Here is a 13346-nt window from a genome sequence, read left to right as displayed (position 1 = left end):
AACTCATTCGGTCTGTTTCATTTTCAGTTGTACAAAAATAGGCTTATCAAGAAAGTCTTTTAGGATTTTTGGTGATGAATCTATCCCAAAGAAGTGTTTTACCTCGTTTCTTCAGAGTGTGTATGTATGTATGCATATATCCCAGTCTTGTGAGTTTACAGCCCCACCGTATCTTGGAATAAAATGAGTACCTTCCGTGTACTCCATAGAGGAGCATTTGGGTAGTGATAATTACCTGAGATTCACAAACAAAGACTTAAGACTTTTGATGTTACTCTGAGGAAAGCTTTGGTAGAAGGGCAAATTTTGTGATACTGACCGTTATGGATATTTTAGTAGGATTTGTATATAATTATTCTGTATTATTAGGATTGTTATTATTATTATCACGATACAGAAAGTTGTGAATGTTACAGTAGGCTTCGTATATATTTTATTCCTTATTACAGTATTATTATTATTATTATGATTATTATTATTATTATTATTATTATTATTATTATTATTATACTTATTATCATTATTAATCTTTTTACCTCATATCACAATATCTCCTTAATAGATTGTTTATTGATTCATCTATATTCTGTTTAAGCAAAAATGATGATGAAGCTCCCACATCTCTGCAACATTCGACAACACTTTAATCCCATTAATGAGAAGCAGAGATGCAGCTTCCTTTCAGGCGAGGCCGAAGGCAAACCACCAATTGTTATTAGAAATTTCTTCTTCTTCTTCTTCTCTTCTTCTTCTTCTTCTTCTTCTTCTTCTTCTTCTTCTTCTTCTTCTTCTTCTTCCCCCTGCGACAACTTCGTACATTTCCCTCTGGAGGAGATTATTCCTACTTTCAATGAATAATGCTGTTTTGACTTCTGGGGAAATTTGATCGACTTTCTGAAATGATTCTGGGATTTGAGAGTCAGAGGATTCAATATTCTGGTTTTGTAATTCAATTATCAAGATATTATTGAGACAATGGAGTTTGCATCTAAAGGACCGATCATCTATTCTGCAATCATTTGTATTAGCTTTTATATGCAATATTAGCATATTTATCTATATTATAATTAATGCTACTAATTGCATATATATATATGTTACGTCTGATTATTTATCAGCAATGTAAATTTTTTTTATTGTAATTATTCAATTAACTCTTTATTTGAAGCTTATTATGCTCTTGTTTATTTGAACATTTTAGTTATTATGGTTTTCTTTTTTTTTCATTGAAAGGACTAGTTTTTCTGCGTGATAAGCCTAATATTAATATTATATTAATATTAATATTAATATAAGATTGGACTTAATATTAATACACATATTTGCTTCGAAATTTAATCGTAATTTCTAACTTTATAAAATCCAAAACTAAATTGACATCTTATATTGAAGGTATACATATTTGTAATGACTTCATTGGAAAAATGGAGCTTCATATTACGTGTATTTCATAGGACTAAGGCCAGTATTGTTTTATATATATATATATATATATATATATATATATATATATATATATATATATATATATATATATGTATATATATACATATATATATATATATATATATATATATATATATATATATATATATATATATATATATATATATATATATTCTACCGGTATACTGTATGTGTGTGTCGGTTTGCTTTGTGCGATCAGACAAAAATTTCCCGCCATCACCAAATCCACTGTGGCTATCTTGGTGAGGAAAGTGGCCAAACCCTAGACACAACTGAGGCCTTTGTCCTGCAGTAGACTAGAAATGGTTGCATTTGACGTTATTAAATGCAGAATATTATATAAGTAGAGAAGAATTCCTGACTGACTTACCCTAGACATGTGTCCCCCATTGCAATAACATTACCACCAGCATTCCCCCAATCTAATTACCCTCTGTGCTTGTGGAACCAAATGTCCCTAGATAAGTGGTGAGACCGGCACCAACTGTAGAACAGTTCAATCAATCCCTTATGTCAATTATGTCATGTTTTTGGAATGTGAATAACTCAAAAGGATTTCTCTTGTTCGACTCTTATGAATAAAATGCTTTGAGTATTTACCCTGCGTCAATGTTGACATCGGCTGTGTTATTGTTTTCCCTCCTTAATTGGTTTCCCTTTGTTGAATGAAAAGGAAAGGAAGCCTGCTCGGTTAAATAGAAGTCGAAAGAAAACTTGAAAAGAGAAGGGAAATCTCTGTTTAGTTTGTTCGCTGGTTTTAGTAGTGTTATGGTCAAGAATCGCTTTGTCCACCTAACATAGCTGAATCCTCAAACCGTAAGATATAGCGATATAAAAAAAGATTTTATTTTTGTATTTAACAAGGGATTTATAAATGATAATTCTATTTGCCGTTGCTTTGAAAGCTTTTCATACAAAGCCATTATCAAATAATAGATTTGTGAATAATTTTATTCAATTTAATTATTTCGATTATGTAGTAGTTAGTAAGGATTCAATTGGCGAAGCATAAGTGAAATAAACAATTTTTGTTATCTCTTTTAATATTGGTTTAATAATTAATCATTCCATCAACTGATTCTATGAAACTTTAATCTTGGTAGAAATGTGTTTATTGTATCGAGGGATTTTAATTATTGATAATTATTGATAATTCCGAATTTCTTATACTTCCTTGATGAATATCGGACAAATGATCTATTTGTACCTACTACCACTACTACTATTACTACAACTGCTACTACTACTACTTCTACTACCACTACTACTATTACTGGTATTAGTAGTAATAACAGTAACACAAGACCAAAATCCCTGGGGAAGGAGGAGGGAATAGAGGATTCTGTAAATTACGCTCATAAATAATAGCATTTCATGGAGTGCAGATAAATTCGTGTTGAATTTTGAATTTCGTTTACTTCCCATGAAAACAACAATACGTAAATTCGTTTTCCATATAATGTATGTTAGGGATATATATTAAATTTACGGTGAAAAATTTGTGGATTTAAAAAAAAAAAAAAAGGATTTTATATTAAGTAAATATTGTTCTAAAAAAAAAAAAGACCAGATTTAGAATGGATTATATTCGTGACGAGTGGAGGAATGTTTTTTTTTTAATTCGTGATGTTTTACTTATCCTCTCTGTTTGCATAACACTGAATTTGAAACAGGATAATCTTTGACGAAATATCATGTGGGAATTGAACCTGGAGCGCTGGTAACAATCTGTATTTTTATGCTACTGACATTTTTAAACAACAATAACAACAATCAACAACAACAACAAAATTAGCAAACAAGCTATTTCTCGCACAACAATCAGGAAAATACACAACTAAGTCGTATCCCCCCCCCCCCCTCTCTCTCTCTCTCTCTCTCTCTCTCTCTCTCTCTCTCTCTCTCTCTCTCTCTCTCTCTCTCTCGCAAATTAATGACTTGGCTAGCTTAATTTCTTGTGAAAGGTTTTGCGTCAGGAAATGATCAACAAAGCTGAACTATTCCGGGCTCCCATTCTAGGTTGGTTTGCTATGAGGGACCAGATAAAAGTCTCCCTCCATCACCAGTCCGTAGTTGGCTTGTGCTATGATGAAAACTGGCCAAATCCCAGTCATGGATAGGAACATTTCTGAGGTCTTTGTTCTTTAGCGGACTGGTTACGGCAGCATTTCTTGTTATATATATATATATATATATATATATATATATATATATATATATATATATATATATATATATATATATATGTGTGTGTGTGTGTGTGTGTGTGTATGTATATATATTTATATATATATATACCGTGTATGTATATTTATTTATTCATTTCAATACATAAGTGTATTATCTAATTTATTTATGAAGTTATATGCAAATACATGCACTAAGCATCGAAAGAAATAATGTCAAAATCTTGTGTTATATTTTATAACTTTTAGTTTCATGACCCGATTGCTATTCAGCCGTTGATACTCACTTCCAAGTTTCGTGTTCATTATAACAAAAGTCATTTATTTGTATAGATTTCTATCTAGAATTAATGTACGTTGTTGAAATGTGCTCTAGCAAGCACTTTAGCTTCATCTCGCTGTATATTTCTTTGGATTATTTCAAAGTTGTTAGAAGCAACAATCAGCAAAACCTCAAGGATTATTTTGCAATACAAAGTATAAGTCTTTTAGGAGGAGGTCTTTTAAGAGGAGGTCTTTTAGGAGGAAGTCTTTTAAGAGGAGGTATTTTAAGTAGTCTTTTAAGAGGAGGTCTTTTTAGAGTAGGTCTTTTAAGAGGAGGTCTGTTAAAAAGAAGTCTTTTAAGAGGTCTTTTAGGAGGAGGTCTTTTTAGAGTAGGTCTTTTAAGAGGAGGTCTTTTAAGAAGAAGTTTTTTAAGAGGAGATCTTTTAGGAGGAGGTCTTTTAAGAGGAGGTCTTTTAAGAGGAGGTCTTTTAACAGGAGGTCTTTTAAGAGGTCTCCTTCCGTGCAAAGTCTAAAAGGAAAAAAAAAATCAGAGATGAAAAATAGCTCGGAAGGATCAAGTGGAATTTCCGTATCCTAAATAAGGACTCCCTTTATCCCTACAACATCCGTGAAAGGGGAATTGAGGTGTCGGTGTCTTCCCCTTTAAAGATCCTTACTTTCCTCATCTTTCCTCCCCCCTCCCCTCCTCCCCTCCTCCCCTCCCTTCCCCTTCCCCTTCCTCTTTCCTTTTTGGATCCGATTTACGTTGTCATTTCCCCTGAGAGAGAGAGAGAGAGAGAGAGAGAGAGAGAGAGAGAGAGAGAGAGAGAGAGAGAGAGAGAGAGAGAGAGAGTGAGTGAGTGAGTGTTATTACAGCATTCAAATGAGTATTACGTTGAACATCAACTTGCACCAACTCGGAGGTTTTTACCAAAAAAAGTTAAAGATTATTATTATTATTATTATTATTATTATTATTATTATTATTATTATTATTATTATTATTATTATTATTATTATTGTTGTTGTTGTTGTTGTTGTTGTAAGTTTCAGACTTGCTGAAGAAATCCATTAGAATAGCTCCTAGCTCTAAATCCTTATCCTTCCATATTGATATCATGTAAGACTAGGATTCCCTTTTGGGAGATTACAAGCGAAAAGGTGGAATTTTATAAGGTAGAATTAATGATCAAATGCATGCAAATTGCAGCGAACATTGCAGGAATGCAGTGCAACTACAAACGGCTACAATAAAATGGCAATTAATTCATTTACTATGAATGAATCACTCTCCGGTAGAATCAACTTTTTTTTTTTTCTCTGAAGCGTTGCCACGTCTTCCCGTATATATACCGACTTAAGCTGAAAGACTGATATGTGCGATTGGAAACGTGGCAACACCACTAATTTAGGAAGTCGTATCTCTCTGTAGCTAGACTACAGCCCTGCTCATCTAAAGTATGAATATTATTACAGCAATAAAAAGTTTTTACAAAGGTAGTAAAGCATGTATTAGGATAGGAAATGAAGTAAGTGATTGGTTTCCGGTGACAGTGGGGCTGAGACAGGGATATGTGATGTCACCGTGGTTGTTTAACTTGTATGTTGATGTAGTGGTGAGAGAGGTGAATGCTCGAGTGCTTGGACGAGGATTAAAACTGGTAGACGAGAATGACCATGAATGGGAGGTAAATCAGTTGTTGTTTGCGGATGATACTGTACTGGTTGCAGACACAGGAGAGAAGCTTGGCCGATTAGTGACAGAATTTGGAAGAGTGTGTGAGAGAAGGAAGTTGAGAGTTAGTGTAGGTTGGAGTAAGGTTATGAGATGTACGAGAAGGGAAGGTGGTGCAAGGTTGAATGTCATGTTGAATGGAGAGTTACTTGAGGAGAGAGAGAGAGATATTGCCATCTGTTTTTCTCTTTTTGTGATTTTCCTCCGTTCCATTTCTTATTTTATCTCTTGTTTTTTTGGGAGGAAATCTTATGGTTTTGGTATAAAAATGCTTCAACTGCCAGGGGTATGTTTACGCTCTCTCTCTCTCTCTCTCTCTCTCTCTCTCTCTCTCATATATATATGTACATAATGTATATATATATATATATATATATATGTATGTATATATATATATATATATATATGTGTGTGTGTGTGTGTGTGCTTGTGTGTGTCGTTTGCTGCTCCATTTATTGAACTTTTGCCGATGGCTGTTTCAGCTACAAATTAATGGCTCTCATCAGGGTGTCTGTAAACACAATTTTTTTTTTCTTAGAATTGCTATCTATTCATACAAACAAAAATAAAAAGAAATTTAGAAACTAAAATAAATATATGAAAAAGTTGAAGATATTTTCCACTAATTATTATTTTTTTTTTTAAATGCTACTGAACAATTTTTAATGAATCTTCAAAATTCCAGCTGTGGTTTCAAATCCATTTTTCTGTAAACATATTTCTATTCCCAACAGAGTGTTACAACATCAGTTTCTATGATGACTCCAGAATAATTTCTGGAATCGGAATGCAATGGAATGTTCATTCTGATACTTTCAGCTGTCACCAACCTCCCATAGTCATAACTGCCTTTCTTAAAGTATAATCATTTTTCTAGAGGTTCTCTGATGAAAGCCATCAATTATGAGATGAAACTGCGTCAGCAAAAATTAATTAGATGAAATTGCACGGTAACAACTCTATTTTTTTTTTCGTTCAAAATTCTATTTCTTAAAACAGGATAAGCTATTGAAAAATAGTATTAGTCTGGTTTTAAATGGTTGAGGCCACATGTTCTTTAATTTTTAAGGATTATATATATATATATATATATATATATATATAATATATATATATATATATATATATATATATATCTTACTGTCGAAACGACAAGGCTGATGTATTTGGCAGTAAGCAGAGTAATGAGAAACTCGATCTTCTTCATTCCTGTTTTTCTGAGGCTAAATAAATTAGTTTAGGTTTTTGGTCGGTGAAATTCTAACTGTTGATGGACCTTGATGCCTTTGGAGGTGTTGACCCAAATGGTATTTTTCGTTTGCTTTTAAAAAAACTGCTGATTACTTAACTCCTGAGTTGTCTATTATTTTCAGGAATTTAGCAAAAAGAGGTTCTTTTAACACTTGTTGGAGAATTGTTAATGTTAATTCATTAGGTAAATGGTTTTTTGATAGGTCTAGCTCTGCTGATTACCTCCTAAATAACTCCCAAATTTTTGAACGATTTTCGACTTATCGTTTAGGTAGCTGTGCTGAAGTAATTAATTTATTCCTTAGTTTGCCATTTAGCTTTCGTAAAGGCCTTGGACCATTTGATGCCCTTCTTATAATGTCCAGTGCTGTACAGAAATTTCTTGGCCGTGGTCAGGACGTTTGTTTGATTGGTCTTGATTATAGTGGAGTAATAGATTGCAAAATATTGTTGTATTGAGCACAGGAATGTGATATCACGTGCTTTTAGAGTAGTGTTATTGTTCCATTACTTTTCCTGCTATATAATAATCTAATTATTCTCATCACTGGATCGGGATGTATATAGAAATTGCCTTCAAGCTTTTACAAAGGTTTTCCAAGAATTTTTTGTATTAGTCAAATTATTTATTCGCTTCAAATAAACGATTTGTAATTAAGTTTTCACTTGAGTTAGTTTTTACATTTGTTCAGTGAATGATTGAATGATTGACATTTATCGGGTATTATAATATTAATGGTCATTGATGTCTATTGGAGAAAGCTTAGGGACCTTAAGAATAAAAAAAATAATAAATGAATACCGTAATTATCGGATATTTATGATTATATATCATTTTGAAAAATTAGTATGAATATCAACTTCCAATATGATCTTAAAAGTGCCATTTGCATCATACACAAGATTTCCTCCAAGAATCTTGGTGATTATGTACAGTTGGCTTCATTAATTCCAGTACACTTCACGGGGAATTAAGGAGACGTCTAACAGTTGTACAGTTTAGCTGGCAACGCTGCTTTTGGCAAAAGAGAAACTGTGGCATCGCTGCCTATAAAACAGAGACGCTGAGCTTATAAACACGCGATCAAAAGCATTTTTATTAATTTCACGAAATGCTGAATAGAGAAATATTGTTATTTGCTCACCAGCACTTTACAAAATTAATAAAAAAGCTTTTGATCTCGTGTTTACAAGTTTAGGCAATATGTTTTCATCTTGCAGCGTTGCCAAGTTTCTCTCTTGATAATTTGTACAGCTGTCAGTCGTCTCCTTGGCTTCCCGTTAATGTACCGGAATTAATGAAGCCAACTGTACCTGTCATCATCACCACGAGCTTTCCAAAGGAATTGATCTCTGAGATTTTATTTTATTGGATCAAAAGGGAAAGTTCCGTCGAGAGCATTTGCCGTCAGTGCTCCTCACGCTGTTAATTGTAGGCATCACTGAGGATCTAAGTTGGATATCTGCATCCACTTTTTAGCCCTCTAATGCTGAATGGCCTCCCATGCCCCTGTGGTGGGACAAACGGTAGAAATATATGACTCCAATACAATCCAAATCTAAGACGAGAGAGAGAGAGAGAGAGAGAGAGAGAGAGAGAGAGAGAGAGAGAGAGAGTGGAAGTCATTTATTACTAATTAAAAAAGATTAGGAATATTTTAATTAAAACTTTTATACGAAGCCATATTATTTAAGAATAAAACCTTTTAATGATTTTTTTATTACTTTTTCATTATCATTATTCGAAAATCATAAACGAAAAAATATTAAGTTGAAAATTATTCTTCTTGGAAAAATGGAATCTTAAATTTGAGTCCAAGATCTGAAATGGGATTTCCTGAAGATGCTTCGAAGGACTTCGATATTGGACTTCGGACTTAGACGAAAAGTCCTTTCTTTCTCTGTGTCGTTGTATTTCTTTCATTTCAGGATTCGTTTTCATTTGGCATTTGCCAAAGTCCTCGTTGGTGTCAATCCTGCGTTGATGTGATTTAATCTGTTTTAAAGTGCAAGCAACTGGGTATACACACACACACACACACACACATACACGCACGCGCGCCTGCATGTACACACATAACACACACACACACACATATATATATATATATATATATATATATATACTCCCTGTTCCTCGAGTATTGGGGAGAGAGATTAGGCATACTCTGGTGAGAGGGGGATGCCCAGAGAGGTACACTTGGAAATCACAATCTCCCAAAAATTGGCCGAAACTGTCGTGTTGAGTTAGGAAAGGGGGAGGGGTAGGAAGAATTGAATCTGTACTTGGGCGTATGATTGCATATCTATGTAAATATTTAGCCGTCTTTTATGACGGGATGCATACACTAGCGATCTTGGTTGTTACCTTTTATTAAAGAAAGAATAATATCAAGCCGAATTAAAACGCCAAGCAACTATCTTTGAAAAGAACCTAGTTTTAAATTACTTTTATTTAAGTAGAAAGAATATCATACGAAATTATCTTTTAGAAGAACCGAGTTAATGATATGAGCCCCGTGTCCTTTTTTCATCTAATAATACTTGCAGGCAAGTTGCAATTAGGAATCTAAATACCTTTGTGCAATTTGCAATTAAGAACACTAACAGCTAATTGAGGCCGATTCATTCTCCTTTCGAGATAATCAATTGGAAGTAATGCACTTTGATCCCTTCACATTTATGAGTTTAATGAAACAGTCAGATGTTTTGATTAGTGGAGTATTCCCATTCATATTATTGATATCTCAATTATGCACCTGTCCTACTCATCAAATCAACTCGTCAAATCTACTTGTCAAATCTACTTATTAGATATACTCGTCAAATCTACTCGTTAAATTTACCCATCAAATCTACTAGTTAAATTTACTCATCAAATCTACTAGTTAAATTTACTCGTCAAATTTACTTGTTAAATCTACTCGTCAAATATACTCGTTGAATCTACTCGTCAAATCTACTCTCAACATCGACTCGTCAAATCTACTCGTTAAATCGACTCATTGAATCTACTCGTCATATCTACTCGTCGTCGTTGCCAACCAATTTCCCTATTTCGTACACTAATGTTACAACGGAACTTTTTAGGGCATCGAAATCAGAGACAATTAAAAGTCACTCCAAATAGCTGAGCCTATTAGTGGCTCTAATGATGCTAGTTTTAACCGTTTCAATTTTAGATATAAATTTATATTATCAAGGCCTTTTTTTAGCTTATTTTCTTTTCTCTGTTTTATGCTTGTGTAGTTGTTTGTTCATGGCAGCGTTCGTATGTTAGAAGAGTTGCATCTAAAGTTTCTTCAAATTTTGTTAAGATTCAGTTTAGGTCTTCCAACCTTCAAGTGGGGATTAAATTTCCACACCATGGTGGCGATTTGAGGTCGTCAAAATCTCTGGATATTAAAAGAAAAAAAAAAGTTTATGCAATTTACGACGGCATAGAAATTGAAGAAAATGTCAATATATTACTAATGTTATTATGATAAAGGAAATGAAGAGAATTTCAGGTTTTTTTTTCGACAATATTTTTTTTCTTTTTTTTTTTTTTGGAATTCAAACAGAATAGTTTAAATTTTTCCTAATGTTTTCATATCTGATTAAACATAAATGCCGATTAAAAGTAATTCATTTAATAAGCAACATTCCAATCATAGTTTTGTGATAATTACCAAAGTGTTATCCACTACGGTGTTTTAGACTGAGTATTCTGGGATTAAAATGCTCAATATAGGTGAAAGGAAATAGGGGTTTTTCATTATATGAAATTAATTATGACTTAATAAAATACACTCACTTCAATAACCTAATTAAATATCATTATATTTATTAATATATATAAGTACATGAATTATAATAGTCTCATAAAGAGGATTTTGCGTTAAGCAAATCTGGCTTTCAACCCAATAGATTGGCTTTTAATACTTCCACCTTCACACTTGGGTTTCAAATCACCAGAATTAAGTCTAATGAGAATCAATTATCTTCCCCAAAGGGGAAGAAGAAGAAGTTTCCTCTTCCTCATTTGCATGTTGGTAATCCCCGTTGGAAACAGTGACCATCCTCAGCACGAAATGGTTTTCTCTCTGTGTCTTTGATAAAGTCATTATTTCAAGTGATTGATTGATTGATGGAGAGTCAGAGTTTATAGCAATGAAATCTAATGATGTGGTTCTTTCATAAGGGAAATTTTAACTTCCCATTAGAGGAGATTGAATGGCCGTACAGGTTCCAGTTCCAGGATATATAATAAGAATTCATAAATCTAACCCAATATAATTTTTTTTTATTCCATTAGAAACCCCAAAGTCAAGTCAACCCAAAATGTTTGTCAATTGGAAGCAGTAAAGTCTAGGCAACCACAAATCATTGTCAATTTGATTAAAACCCCCAAAGTCAACCTAAAAGCTTTGTCAATTTAACTGGTAACCCCAAAGTCAACCTAAAAGCTTTGTCAATTTAATTGGTAACCCCAAAGTCAACCTAAAACCTTTGTCAATTTAATTGGTAACCCCAAAGTCAACCTAAAAGCTTTGTCAATTTAATTGGTAACCCCAAAGTCAACTTATAAGCTTTGTCAATTCAATTGATAACTTTAAAGTCAACCTAAAAGATTTGTCAGTGTAATTGGTAACCCCAAAGTCAAATCAGCCCCAAACTTTTTTATACTGGAAATGAAACCCCAAAATCTAGTCAGTCTGTACTCTTCTATACTCGAAAACTATACTCAAAATGCGGTTTACATAAAAGATACCGAACAAAATTTGAGAAGAAAATTGTCGCGTTAAGACTTTTGGAAAAATTCAGGCTTTGTTCTTTGCATGTTGAGGTTTTATTCGTGGAAAACAAGGATAAATTTTCCCTTATATTTCGTTTTTTAATAATAGATGAAAATTCACAGGAATTCATTTATAGAATTCTTCATAACTAAACATTTTGCAAAAATAGTTATTTACTTCAATTTCAAAAGGAAACTCTTCAAGTTTTATGAATATGATTAAAATAATTTCTTTTGTAAACAAATAGAATTCTCGAAATCAGTCACTTTTTATTGAATGTTTATATTATTTTGGTGTTTTCCTTTTCTTTCGGCATCATGGTAACAAATCTTAATTATTTTTATTTCTTTGGATGAATCATCAATATCACATTATATATATATATATATATATATATATATACTATATGTATAGCATATATTAATGTTAATTTTATTAGTGGAAATATTCTTTATTTTGTTTTATTAGAAGTCTGAAAGATTTGCATATTCATAACAGAGAGAGAGAGAGAGAGAGAGAGAGAGAGAGAGAGAGAGAGAGAGAGAGAGCATAGTGGGACGAGAAAAAGCCAAAAAAAAACAATAAAGAAGACGCAAGAATACCCAGATTGAAATGATACCAGAATTTTTGTTGAATATTTAAATGAAATTATCGCCATCTGATAAAAGAAATATATAACTCAGAAAGACTTTCAAACATCAAACTAGAAAGAAAGTTTTTTTTTTTTTTTTTTTTTTGTCGTGTAAACTACAGTAGATTGGCACTCAGTAGAGAGCATGCTTTCGCCACGTCTAAGAGTCTTATTTTGCTGTTTTATCCAATGCTTACTTGGAGTTCGATTTATTTTCCTCAAAACCTAATGGATTTGTCCTTGTGTCATATCCCACATGTTCAAGTCTCGTTGAAATTGGTTCAGTAGTTTTGAACTAATGTTGTTTTTAAATGAAAAATAAACTACCAAAATATTTGTGATACATTTAACATTGTGATTATTTTCAAAGTACTGCTGCGTACTTTTACTTTGATTTACTTTATCCAAAAAGTTACATATTCATCCATTGATCATACCCAACATGACTACTAAGTTTGGTGGAAAACGGTACAGTACTTTGTGTGTGAAGTTGCTCACACACAAACAAATACATAAATTAACAATCAAACAGGGGTGAATGTATATCCTGAAACTGAATTAACCTAATTTACAAATCGAGAGAACTCTAATGTTGTAGATGGGAACCGGAAATTAACAGACGACTTGAAAAGTAGTCCAGCTGCTTTTCTCATCACGGAAGAAATCTTTAACGATTGGGAGGGAATTTGCCTGTCATTTACACGTGGTCAAAGCAGAGCAATTTAATTGATTACCTTAGGACCTCCTTTCACCCTTGATCACACAACTTCCTGAAAGAAGAAATTTAGGTGCACAACTTTAATCGGCTATCGTACGAAACGGGAAAGTTGATGTACTTGGTTTTGTCAACAGATTAGATAAACATTGATATGTGACCAAGTGATATTAGATTGTATTTTAGACTTTGATTACGATTTAAAAGTTATATAAAGATAGAAAGATGGATCCTCTCCCCTAAAATAAAAAACATTTGAGATTTTCTGGTTGGAAAAATCGAAAGAAATCCAGAAATCATTAAGGCGGATCAAATGAAA

This window comes from Palaemon carinicauda, chromosome 29 (genome assembly GCF_036898095.1).
Source record: "Palaemon carinicauda isolate YSFRI2023 chromosome 29, ASM3689809v2, whole genome shotgun sequence".
NCBI lineage: Eukaryota > Metazoa > Arthropoda > Malacostraca > Decapoda > Palaemonidae > Palaemon > Palaemon carinicauda.
Note: the sequence above shows the minus strand (reverse complement) of the source record.